This window comes from Procambarus clarkii, chromosome 90, assembly GCF_040958095.1.
Source record: "Procambarus clarkii isolate CNS0578487 chromosome 90, FALCON_Pclarkii_2.0, whole genome shotgun sequence".
NCBI classification, from domain to species: domain Eukaryota; kingdom Metazoa; phylum Arthropoda; class Malacostraca; order Decapoda; family Cambaridae; genus Procambarus; species Procambarus clarkii.
Genome location: NC_091239.1, coordinates 6,728,168 through 6,742,027, shown reverse-complemented (window position 1 = coordinate 6,742,027; position 13,860 = coordinate 6,728,168). Strand labels below are relative to the sequence as shown.

At 47.1% G+C, this 13,860-nt stretch overlaps 1 protein-coding gene across 1 annotated transcript in view; it reads left to right on the top strand.

Annotated features, from left to right (window-relative positions):
- LOC123746470 (solute carrier family 49 member 4) overlaps window positions 1-13,860 on the top strand; it is a 308,306-nt gene that overhangs the window by 147,158 nt on the left and 147,288 nt on the right. The gene's annotated exons all lie outside the window — the stretch shown is intronic.

Here is a 13,860-nt window from a genome sequence, read left to right as displayed (position 1 = left end):
CGTCCCTCTCTCTCTGGCTTCGCTATGTTAACGACATTTTTGCTTTATAGCCTCATGGCCTTAGTCTTTTCCAGCCTTTCCTCTTCTCTCTTAACAATCTGTCTCCTACCAATCATTGCAAAGTTGAACGGGAATCTAATTCCCTCCTTCCTTTTCTTGACGTTTATGTTCGCAGCTCTTTCTCTGTCTACCACAAATCTATATAGAGTGTATGTAAATACACTTCTTTCCTACCATCCTCCATTATGTTAAGAAAAGTATCCTCGTCTCTCTCTTCCTCCGCACTCTTTGCACCAGTGACCCTCAGTTTCTTGATTCAGAATTTTCCTTTATTTACAAATCTTTCTCTCGTCTTGGATACCTCTCTCATTTTATCTTGTGCCTATTCTCAATCTAAACGAAATTTCTTTCATCATCATCTTTCAAGCCATGCTCCAACTCTAATAGTTCTGTGCTCTACCTTCCCTTCTAATTTGAACTCAAAACGCTTACTAATTACCCTTCGTTCTCTTGACATAAAGCTCGCCTTTCATCAAACTAACTCTCTTGGTACTAATCTTGTTCACATTTCTCCTCCTGCTTCTAATGCTGCTGGTGTCTACTCTATTTCCTGTTTGTCGTGTCCTCTCCAATACTTTGGGGAAACTGGGCGTTCCCTTAATGACAGACTCAAGGAACATAAAAGAAGTGTTAAGTCTGCAGACACAAACAATGTTTTCTTTTATCATCTTAGGGATTCTAATCATCCTGCTGATTGGTCTTCTTCTAAAATAATTTTTCCTGCCTCTACTCTTCACAAATGTCTTGTTGAATCGGCTACCCACAACCTACCAACATGAACCTTAATCCTGGCTTTGTTGCTGTTGATTCTTCAATTCACAGAACATACTCAAATATCCTAACCTTTCTAACAAACGTGACCTAACATAAGCATTCCCTTTCTTTATTTCTTTCTTTCTCTTTCTTTTGTTTTACTTTCTCTTTCGTTCCCATTTACTCTTTTTCTTGGGGGGAGTCCATTCGGCTCCCCGGAGCTATCCAGGCTGATATGGATATCCCTAACTTTGGCATCAATCGATGTGGTTGGAATTCTAGGCCTACCGGGGACCATGTGCCAGAACCTGGGCCCTCTCAGATTGGCGTGATGGCCTATAGAAATGCACATGTGATTTTGGAGCATTCTATATCTGCCGTCTACCTGGACAGGCACCCAGAAAGGTTAGCGCTCCAAAACAAGCAACTATTCTGGTGTAAAACAACGAAAATAGACAAACGAGTAGACAGAACTTCTCAATTAGACACGAGAAAACAAGTATGACATCACACAAGCTGTGTCGCATGTCTGCGCTGCTCACCCACTCCCAGGGAGGAGGAAAGGGCAGCCCCAGGCCCCGACGCCGGTGATCCACCCTGCAGTTCTTCGGCTGATGAGATAAGGCTTGGTCGTGGTGGCTTCAGCTCCAGACTTTTGTTGTGCTGTCCTCTGTTTCAGTACTGCTCTTACGGTGTAACGCGAGCTGGGAGTAATATTCACAGGTATTTGGGGTGCATGTGCTTAGAGTCACCTTCCCTGAGGACCCTGTTAGTACTGCCCTAAGGGCTTGGGGTTTTCTTCAACAAGTCACCTTCGGTTTACCTCTGTTGGTCTTTTACTGCTTGGTGATTGACCGCCTGAGTGTTTTGGGGGGTTTCCTCCCGTGTTTGCGTTGGGCTAAGTGGTAGTTTTTGCACTGGTTGGGGGCATGGGGTACTACATAACTAGTTTTCACCTATAACAGCGGCCAGCTCTGTTCCCTCTGGGTACGTTGTCCTCTTGCGAGGTTTTTCTTTTCTTTTTCTTTTTGCCTGGTAAAGGGGGGGGGGGAGTCTGGCTTGGTGTTTCTCCACCTTTACACTAGGGTTGCTTTTGTTTGGTGGTACCCCCTGCTTTGCCCTTGTGAGTGGACACATCCCGGGGGTTCAGCATTAGCAGTTTTGATTGGTAGCTTGTGACCGGTTAGTAGTACCCTGCCTGGGATTACCCTTAACAGACCCAGTCTAGGGGCCCTGGGAAACCCAGCGGCTGCACTCGGGTCAAATGGATGTGACCCCTGAGTCCCCGCTCGCTTTTTGTGAGTTTGAGTGTTGCTCTGTCCCCTTGTCTCAAGGAGACGCTCATTGTTTACCCCCCCCCCCACCCCCCACCCCCATTATGCTGCCTGTTGGGTTGGTGATACATTCGACCCGGAGGCCTGCGAGCTTTGTTGCTTAATTGTGACTCAATTCACCCAATCTTATGATGACATTATTCAGGTGCAGGCGGCTCGCGCATTGCAGGATAGGTTTAGGTGCAGTGCGCTAGATTGGATGCTTCCCCAGATGCCCCGAGGCTGCCCCGTTTTGCTTATAGGGACCCGGACATGGGGGTGTTGGTCACATCGACCTTGGTTCGGTCTGTGCCCCCTCTCTCTTTTCCTGCTTTGGTTCGTTCGCCTCCTCCCCTGCTTTCGTTTTCTAAGCGTCTGAGGGCTTCAGGGTCGGGGCTGGGCTTAGAAGTTTCTGAGACTCGGGCGGTTTCGGGGATTGCCCCTTCCAGGGTGGCTACGGAGGCACTCGAGTCTGTTCCTCCAGCCGTAGCTTCGGGGGTCTGACCAGTGGGCCCATTTTCATCCTCCTGTTCTGGCTGCCCCGGCTTTTTCTTTTGAGGCCGAGATTTTGGAGGACAACTCGCCCTCGGGGCCTGACGTGGAGGTTTCTGGGGTTGGGGAGGAGCTGACGTGGGAGCCTTGGGCCCCGTTGGACCCCACCTGGGTTTTCCGACCTTTCGAGCGGAGCTTATTGTTATATGGAGTGGAGTTTTCCGTTCCCCTTCTGGGTACAAGTTGGATTTGGGTTCGCTTTTCCCTGGGTTCGGTTCCATGTCTCTGCGGGTCCTTCGGTTCCCTCCTTCTAGAGGTTTTTAGCTTCCCGTGTCTCTCCAGCTGAGGTGCGGGCTGCCATTGCGGCTTACCTCCTGCGCGATCCGGAGTATGCCTCTATAATGGATCTGTCTTCCTTCAGGTTTGGGTTTTCGTCTCCACACTGATTTCGTTATGAGGTTCCGGAGTCTTCCTGGCTTGGGGACTGCCGTCTGTTTTCGCTGGATGCTTGGAACACCTTCTGTCGTACCTGCACGCTTGAGTGGCGTGAGGCATTGACTGTGGTCCAGGTTTACCTGGGGAGCGACTTTGCACACCTTAATGAGTGCCATTTCACTCTGGCTCTTTTGTGGGATGTTGGTGCGGTTCAGCTTCATGTGCCGTTCATGTGCTTGGGGCCGTTCCTGATTCTGGCGCCTTGGTCTCGGCTGCTCATGTGTCGTCTACGCTGTTGATGCTGTTTGCACCGATCTTGTGGGATGCGCTGTTGTGGTTTTTCGCAGGGGCCTCACGCTTCAGCATGCGGTACTTGCTTCCTCTTTGGAATCCGCTTGGGCCCTGCTTCTTAGATTGTCTTCGCCCTTTTGTCCTTTGCCGCCTAATGTCTGACTTGTTGGTCCAGGGTGGGTTCTTCCCGGAAGGGTCGTGCCAGGGCCCGCGGTTCCTCTCGTCGAAGTGGGCCACAGGTGCCAGTTTCAGAGCCAGTGCTGCCTTCAGTTTTGGCTGTGCCTAGTCAGCGCAGTGTTCATTCTGTGTGCAGGTCGGGTTCTCGTAGAGGGCATCGGCCCTTTTGCGGTTCACCCCATTACGGAGGGAGGTTTGCTTTGTTCGCTCATGCCTGGTCTCACGATTCTTGGGCTTTTTGAGTCGTTTCTCGCTGCCTTCGGAAGGTGTTGGGTGGTTCCTCCTTTGTGGGAGTTCAGGGCTGCCAGGGCAGGCCTCTTTTCCTACACTCTGTCAGGTCGTCTTGGAGTGGGTGTGCTTGGGGGTGGTCGAAACGACGACATCCCTTAGGTGGGTTTCCCGCCTGTTTCCAGTTCCGAAACGGGATTGTGCGGATCTCTAGTTCGTTCTTGACTTGTCCTATCTGAACCCCAGGGTTTTTTGTTTCTCCTTTGGATGACTACTCTGTCCCAGATCCGGCTTCGGTTGGAGCTGGGCGCTTGGATGGTGCCCCCTGGACCTCAAGGAAGCATATTGGCACGTCTCAATTCATCTGGAGTTCAGGGACTGACTCAGTTTTGTTGGGGGGGAGTCAGAGTTACCGCTTTCTTTGTCTCCCTTTCGGGCTGATCCTATCACCTTGTATGCTCACATGCCTTATACCCCGGTCGTGGTGACCCGTCTGCGTCTGTTTGGTGTTCGGGTTTTGGCTTACCTCGACGACTGGCTGGTTTGGGCTCCCAGCCAGACTGCATGTCAGCTCGCCAGGGTTTTGGTGCTTTCCCAGCTAGCCAGATTCGGATTCCTGGTGATCTAGTGGAAGTCCCATTTGGTTCCCTCCCAGGTTCGGACCTTGCTGGGTCTTGTGTGGGACTCTTGGACTGCTTTCTTGTTTCTTCCTCCAGTCTCACCTTCGGATGCGTTCCCGCATGCGATTGTTTCTATGAGGCTCCCAGGTCACCCGGCAGTTGTTCGAGGGTCTGTGTGGTAGCCTAAATTTTGCAATGATGGTCTACTCGCTGGGTCGGGTTTGGCTTCGTCACCTGTTCTGGCTCCTTCGGGGACGTTTCTTCTGTCTCTCGCAATTGCTGGGTTCCACCCCTGGGAGCCTTGCATCGGCTGTTGCATCGCCGACTTCCTCTTTGGGTTTTTCGGGGTTCAGTGCCTAGGCACCTACCTGAGCCCTCGCACGTTATGTTCACGGACGCGTCGTCTCTTGGCTGGGGCTTTGTGACCAGTGCTCACCAGGCTGGCTAAAGGAGATGGGGTCCATCCTTCTGTTGGGCTCACAGCACGGTGCGGGAGTTCGCGGTGGTGTGGTTTGTGCTTCATAAGATTCGGGTCGACCAAGGATCGACGATCTGGCTACATTTGGACTGCTCCTCGAGGATTCATTGCCTGAACCGAGGGGATTCGATGCGGTCCTTGGCACTTTGGGGGGCTGGTACGCCCTGGTGGATGGCCTGTCCCGGGTCATTCCTCTGTCCACGGAGTGGATAGTCGATGCTGACTCATTCAGTTGGCTCTGCCAGAAGTTCGCGTGCCCGGAGGTGGACCTCTTTACGTCGGCGTGGTCATGGCGTCTTCCGGTATATGTGGCGCCCTTCCCCGGCCACGAGGCCGTCGGAATCGACGCCTTCCAGCAGGACTGGTCGAGGTGGGGGTTCCTGTACCTCTTCCCCCCGATTCATCTGTTGCTCCAGGTCCTGGCTTGCTTGGAGACTTACCAGGGGCGACGAGTCTTCTTGGCCCCATGGTGGCTGGCCGAGTCGGGGCTCAGATGCTGCTTGCTCAGTGTCCGAACGGGAGTTTTTTTCCGCGGCTCCGTCTCTTTCAGTAGATCAGCCAGGTCCATTAAGAGGCTGGTTCACTCTTCACCTCGAGTCTTCGCCGATTGGTATTTTTTACTCGAGTTTCCTTCCAGCTGTATGGTGATCAGGTGGCATCCTTGATGGTGTCCTGCCTGCGGGCTTCATCTCGGCAGCAGTATGTAGTTTCCTGATGGTCCTGTTTCTTATTGACTCTTCGTCATTGTACTTTGCGTTCGGTTCAGGTGTTGTCCTTTCTCTCGTGGTTTTTCCCAGCCTGTCATCTTATGCCGAATACCGTTGCCTCATATTGTGTGGCGCTGGTGGAGCCGCTTCAGCTTACTTTAGGTATAGATGTTACTTCTGCACCGTTTCACAAGCTGTCTCATGCATTGTTTCACCTCCGGCCTGCTCATGCGAAGCCGGAGACGTCCTGGTTTTTGGATAGAGTTCTCTCCTATCTTTCTTCACCTCGGTTTGTTGTATCCCCCATCGGTTCCAGATTGTTTCTCTAAGGCTCTTTTTTTCTGTTGGCATTGGCCTCTGGGGGTCGGGTTGTGAAGCTTCGTGCTCTTCTCTGGCGCAGGGGTTTCTGCTCTTTTGGTCATGGTGATAGGTTGGTTCTTCTGCAGCCATCTCCTTCTTTTCTGGCGAAGAATGAGACTGATGCTTTCCGGAGTGGTTCTTGGGTTGTTGATACTTGGTTGGTCATGCCGGGGGGAGGGGTGCATCATGTGTTGTGTCCGGTTGCGGCCCTCGGCCGTTATTGACGTGCAACGAATTATGTGTCTGGGGATGCTCTTTGGGTTGATCCGGTTTCTTTTCTTCCCTCTTTAAGGATACGGGTCTTTCAGGTTGTCCGCAGGGTTATTAAGTCTAGCCAGCCTGTGGTCTATCACCGTGCACCATGACGTTTGTAAGTTTGCTTCTCCTACTGCCAACTTTGGTAAAATGTCCCGAGCTGACATTCGGACACAGGGTTTTTGGTGGTCGAACAGGGTCCTGGCTGAACGCTATTTCGTTAACGTTCCTGGGCCTAGTCGGGCCTGTGTCACTGGGTCGGTGGTTGCAGCCAGTTGTCTCGACTTTGAGTTGAGATGTTAACACTGACCGTCTCCCGGGTAAATCCCCTTTCTTTCCTTTTCGTCCTTAATGAGGTAGCTCCGGGAAGCTGAAGGAGCACCCCAAGAAACCCAAAGTTGAATGTAATGAAACGTCATTTTCTGGGCTAGTCCCGGAGGCTCCCTGGCAACCCTTTCTCCATCCTGTCAGCAGTTTTCGCATATTTTGATATCGATCCTCAGAACTGCAGGGTGAATTGCCGGTGCTGGGATCCTTCCTCCAAGATTTCCTACTCACCTCTTTCTTGCCAAAACGTCGTCGTCTTTTCACCTTCTTTGGTGTCTCGGTCTACATTCTTCAGCCACATTATTGTGATTCATCAGGTGCAATGATTAGTTCCTCATGTTTAACAAACGTATTTGGTTAAATAGTTAACTATTGATTACTTATTTATTTTAGAGAATTCTCATGATATGTTTATGGCCACTGGATTTATTCACATATCCTGGTAAGTACCATTACAAGCCCCTTTCTGAGGATGGTCCATAAAATGGTGGTCTTTTGCTGACCATTGCTGACTCTCCCTGTTCTGTGAGGGCTTGGCTTGGGGCTAAAAATAGCAAGTTCTGGTCCATGTGGAGCATGAGGATGAGGATATTTAAATGCAAAGGTTCTTATGTTCTTGTTGAACACCTATCTTGAGGTTATCTTGAGATGATTTCGGGGCTTTTAGAGTCCCCGTGGCCCGGTCCTCGACCACGCCTCCACCCCCAGGAAGCAGCCCGTGACAGCTGACTAACATCCAGGTACCTATTTTACTGCTAGGTAACAGGGGCATAGGGTGAAAGAAACTCTGCCCATTGTTTCTCGCCGGCGCCCGGAATCGAACCCAGGACCACTGGATCACAAGTCCAGCGTGCTGTCCGCTCGGCCGACCGGCTCCCCCTAGCATGCATAGCATTTTGGGCAGGTCCTTAATCTTAATTTTGCCTAGCATATGACCCGCGAAATCATTAAACAACCAGATACCCATTCCCTGCTGGGTGAACAGAGGCATGCAATTAAGGATTGGTGCCTTGTCCACCCAACCAGGATACGAACTTAGGACAAATCGCTCGTTAAGTAGAGGGTGAGTGTTTCACCACAATACCATGGGGATGTGCTCTCGCGGAGATCCTGTAGATCATTGTTCAATATAAGATTGTTATAGGTGTGCATAACTAAGACATGTTTGATTTTATTAGTTTTTAGTGGTAATTTTCTACTGGCTACATGGGACACGTAGTTATCTATAAGGAGGCAAAGGTCAGGTGTGTTATCAAGGATATATGTCAGAGGAAAGGACGTTTCAGCTAGGAACCCCCCAAGGGGGAGTTTTAGGACCCACTTTATTCAATGTATTATGAACAGATTAACAACAGTGATGTATTCTCCAGGAGTCACGACGATCATATATGTTGATGGTACTCTTGTACATGGATCTTCTGGTAACAAGATTCAAACCACTCATAATACACTTGGAGCCGCCTGAAACACGTTAGGCTGTTATAAATGCAGACAAAAAACAATATGAATATAGGAAATGAAGAATGGCACTTACTATAAATGATACGGAACTGAGTATCAGATACAAGTATCAGATACTGAAGATACTGAGTTAAGAAGTGCAAGTATCTGAGAATGTAAGCTGGATACACATGCAAGAGTAAAAATGCTGAAATAAAACATATAAGTTCCTTATGTAAAGTTCGGCTGCATCATCTAAACGTGTGAGCATTTTCTGGTATAGGTAATGGGGTACCTGTCTTGCAGATGGTTCGGTCCCTGATATACTATGCAGAACCCATTTTGTCTTACACAGGGCACGGCAGAATTAAAAAAGTAGATCTGATGTAGAACGAAACTATGAAGACTATTCTTGGGTGTCTATGAAATGCAATGAATGAAATAGTGAAAATGGAATTAAATTTGCAGTGTGTATGACAGAGGCCTTGACGTTAGCACTAGAGTATCTATTCACTAGAGTATCTATTCAGAAGTACCATTCGGCTCACCTCGCAATGAATTTACAAGGGAAGAGATTACTGAAACCAACTATAATTTTAATAAAAGATATGTTACATATAAAATATTTACATCAATATATGTATTTCACATCATCAAAAGATTACAAGTCTATTGACCTGGCTGACTACCAAACCAGGTTACTACTAACCACAATCCTAAATCATTCCGGTCCACACCCTGGACTCTAATATGTTCATACCTGGAGTCAACCCGGTCCTCAATATGAACATGCTATCCCTATCTCTGATTTGACTTAAGTCAGTCCCCGGATTAATCATTCACCACTCACCTATACTTGCACACCAATGGGCGTCGACGTATGCCGTCGAATGAGGTGACTCATCTTAGCTCTGGGGACCTGGCCTCCTCACTGAGGATTTCCGTCCGATCCTGAGGTCTTGGCTATGATTTCTCCTAGAACCTGGCTAGATCGTTTCAAGGCCCTGGCTCCACACCTTAGAGTGACATTCTGAAACTTGGCAAATCCTTAACCTCCAGCCATGTGTCACGTGAACACTGCATGATTCACTGTTTGCCCTAACCAAGATCTTGACCTGACGTGGTCATCCTGTCAGCGGTCAACTGCGAGCCTGGCATGATATCACACACTTCCAAGATTCTGACCTCTGTAAGTTCCTTAACCATCACTGTCTCTACACACAACTGACCCACAGCACTGGTCATTCACATTACTCATATGCAGGAACAACTTACTAATTTTTCTAGCAAAATATATATTATAGGTCACTCCCTGGAATTATTATTTTTTATAACTGTACCACTGGAAGGAGTCTTACTAGAGACGTAAAAGTCATTGCCTTTCATAAAGGTAACTGTCATTTATGTAATTTGATTTGATTAATCACCCAAGTAATTTGATGATACAATTTTATGATATGATAATCAAGACAAATTATCGCTAACAGGTGCGTTATTTGGCTCTCTAAACACAACTCCGGACTCCATATGAATTCAGTAGAATCCCAGGTTGTATGCCATGTTGTGGTACAGGGGTATGGTGCGCGGCTTAATGTACTCTGATCGCTGCCTCAAATTCCCTTATCGCTCCAACTCATTTCCTCATTGGTGTATAATATGTTAGCGGGATTTTGTTATTGTAGTATTGTATATATATATATATATATATATATATATATATATATATATATATATATATATATATATATATATATATATATATATATATATATATATATATATATATATATACAATATTATGAGTATTGTTATTCCTATAAATTCCAGAATATGCAATGGATATGGCCCACCTTTTCCTACCCCATATTCAACTATCTCATCATTGTCTCCAGCTGCATTTTTTGTCTTTCTCAGGTGCGTAGTTAAGGTATGGCGGGTGCAGTACGTGTCTTGGTCAGCACTTGAATGGGCGTCACTTGAATGGGAGTCACTTGCATGGGCGCCACTTGAGGGAGGGTGCCACTTGAAGAGGGTGCCACTTGAAGAGGGAGCCATTTCAAGAGGGTGCTACTTAAAGGGGGTGCCATTTGAAGAGGGTACCACTTAAAGGGGGTGCCATTCGAAGAGGGTGCCACCTGTAGAGGGTTCCACTCGTAGAGGGTTCCACTTGTAGAGGGTGCCACTTGTAGAGGGTGCCACTTGTAGAGGGTTCCACTTGTAGAGGGTGCCACTTGTAGAGGGTTCCACTTGTAGAGGGTTCCACTCGTAGAGGGTGCCACTTGTAGAGGGTGCCACTTGTAGAGGGTTCCACTTGTAGAGGGTTCCACTCGTAGAGGGTGCCACTTGTAGAGGGTGCCACTTGAAAGGGAGGCAACTTGAAGGGTACTCAACTTTCAGGGGACGCAACTAGAAGGGGACGCTACTAGCAGGGTACGCAACTAGAAGAGGGGCACTAAATGAAGGGGACGCGACTTGAAGGGGACGCAACTAGAAGGGGACGCAACTTGAAGATGGGCGCAAATTGAAAGGGGCGCCACTTCGATGGGAACTACTTGAAGGGGGGGGGGCCTGGCCACTTGAACGTGGGCTATTGGAAGTGGGGGGGGGGTCACTTGATGTGGGCGCCACTGAGCAGTTTCTATTAAAGTCAAACAAGACATCCTTGGACAAGGAACGAATAATTTTCATGGGTTGCATGGTCTGACATTGGTTATCATAAGTAAGAAGCCCAAATATGGTAACATTATCATAGGTGAGAGGCCCAAGGATGGTAACATTATCATAGGTGAGAGGCCCAAGGATGGTAACAATATCATAGGTGAGAGGCCCAAGGATGGTAACATTATCATAGGTGAGAGGCCCAAGGATGGTAACATTATCATAGGTGAGAGGCCCAAGGATGGTAACATTATCATAGGTGAGAGGCCCAAGGATGGTAACATTATCATAGGTGAGAGGCCCAAGGATGATCACATTATCATAGGTGAGAGGCCCAAGGATGATCACATTGTTAAACCACTATATTGAGTAAAACTAAAGTGTAGGAGCTTCAAGTCCACAATCCTCACAGTACCCCTCCTCACCACAGTCCTCACAGTACCCTTCCTCACCACAGTCCTCACAGTACCCTTCCTCACCACAGTCCTCACAGTACCCCTCCTCACAACAGTCCTCACAGTGCACCCCCCTCACCACAGTACTCACAGTACCCCTCCTCACAACAGTCCTCACAGTGCACCCCCCTCACCACAGTACTCACAGTACCCTTCCTCACAACAGTCCTCACAGTACCCCTCCTCACAACAGTCCTCACAGTGCACCCCCCTCACCACAGTACTCACAGTACCCTTCCTCACAACAGTCCTCACAGTACCCCTCCTCACAACAGTCCTCACAGTGCACCCCCCTCACAACAGTACTCACAGTACCCCTCCTCAGTGCCAACTTGTACACATTTCTCCTCACTCAATTTGGGCTAATTGTAGAGCTTTGGTATTGATGAACAACAGCTATATTAAGAAATTTTTAATTGCAGAATGTTGGCCTCAAGTTGATCCAACATGAAAATATCTAAATATCTTGAATTTATTGTTTAGTTTGGAGACGAGAGCGTCATCCCCCCCGACCTGCGCTTCACTACTAAGATAAATCTAACATTCGCAGTTTCCGTAGTCTGCTGTGAGAGATCATTCAGTAAGTTAAACCAATTTGAGAGCCTAAGTGGGTTAAATCATACTCTGTGATCTCTCTCAGCTGAGTGTAGAAATTGAAGAAAATTAAAATCTAAACTATGAACGCACCATAGACCAATTTAAATTGGTGATAGCAAAGAAGGTGCTATCGTAATTTTCCTTAAGTTTCATAATTTATCAATTAACAGATTAACTGGCTTTGCTCATATCTTTGAGCTTATATGATGGGAAAGTTATCTAAAAGTTAGGAGTCAGGTGCTTGGACACGGGCGTAATTGGAGGGCTTGCTACATGAGCTTTTTCAGTATTTTATGGAAAAGATAGCTCATGCCTAAAGTTAGCCGGAATACCTTACACAAATTAGCTGAATTGATTGCAGGAACAAATATCAAGGAATTCGTACGAATTCTAAACATCCTATACACTGACAATGGTCTACCAACATTTACTGTTCCTGAAGAACTCTTCACAACTACAGCCTCAGCCACCGATAGTGCTACGACTTCATCTACAAATACTACTTCTGCCCCTGACATCATCATCTCTCCAACTGTACTGGCAGATATCCTGTCTGCTGACGCCCACCCTCTGCAACCTGCAACTACTCCTGATCCAGCTCAGCAACCTGCAACTACTCCTGAACCAGCTCAGCAACCTGCAACTACTCCTGAACTACCTTTGCAAGCTGCCACTCCAGACGCTACTCAGCATGATGTCTCAACTGACTCAATGCAAACTCCTCCAATACTAGAAAAAGCTCACTCGTCACCGAACCTCCTCTATTCATCTGCTGATGATTCCAATGCCTCTGTTGATTTCGAAGCTCAATCACCCGAGGAAATGAACCTATCTCCAGCTACACTAGACTTCGTTCGGCAACGAAGGAAAACTGCTTTTCGATCCCCTGAATATAAAAAAATACCAGCAAAATCTACAACCAGCAACTTCAAGAACTTCGAGAGCAGTATCCAGAACGGTCAGCAGTGAACCCCAGTGCTGCAACTGCCATCCTAGTTGAGTGCAACGAGACCATCCTTGATCCAATACTCTTCCCTTCTGACCTACAAGACCTAAAAGCTCACAGTATGCAGCTACGGGAACAGAAGAACAAGAAGAAGATGACGAAATAAGAAGAAGATTCAAGAAAGAAGACACAAGAAAGAAGAAAGAAGACACCACCTGAAGACTGACTGTCTCTACCTTGAATAAAGAAGCACTGCCACTGCCGCCTTTCTGACCCGTCTCCCAGCTTAGCCAGATGATGGTAGTTTTCAGCATCGACTTAAGACACGCAACTGGGTCAAGCCCTGGAACTTTTCTTTTCAACTTCAGTGTTTCCTCTCACCGACTTCTCTTCAGCCCACTTCAAGGCTCGCCCCATTGGGTATCTTCTCCTATATTATTCGATTCGATTCTACCGCGAAACAAAATATGGGGTCAGGGGCGATCAACAGATTGCGTTAACATCGTCACACATACGTTGTACAATATGAACGTTAACTCGAAGAAGTGTGGTCATGCACTTAAGTGGTAACATAGGTTGTATGATATAAACTCCAGCGGAGTTTATATCATACAACGGAGAATTCAACTGAACTTGCTCAACATTTTCATATTTTTTTACTTGCTTGTCCTTCTCTTCTCTATAGTAAACGTCTATAACTTGACAATGGAGGGGGGCATCATTTAAAGTTAAACAAGTTTACCACTTGACAATGATGGTTGCAGCATTTACAATAAATCAAGTTCACCACTTAACAATTTAGGTGATAACATTTGCAGGAAATAAGTTAACTATTTGACCATTGAAGTGGCAGTATTTACAATTAAATATGTTTCCCATTTTATCTCAGTTAAGTGATATAACAAGTGATAAACAACCTTACCAGTTAACAATGAAGGGGAAGTTCTTACATTAAAAAAAGTTTACAATTTGACCATGAAGGTGCCAGTATTTTACTTGACAATAAAGGTTTCACCATTTAGAGTAAAACAAGCATACCACTTGACAATAGACGTCGCCACATTTAAAGTAAAACAAGTTTACCTCTTGAGAATCGAGGTGGCAGCCTTGAAAGTCAAACAACTTTACCACTTTACAATGAAGGTGGCAGTACTCAGTTAAAATCAAGTTTACTACTTTAAAATGGAGGTGGTAGCATTTAGTTTAAATTAAGTTATCCACTTGACAACGGAGGTGACAGCATTTACAGTAAGACAAGGTTACTACTT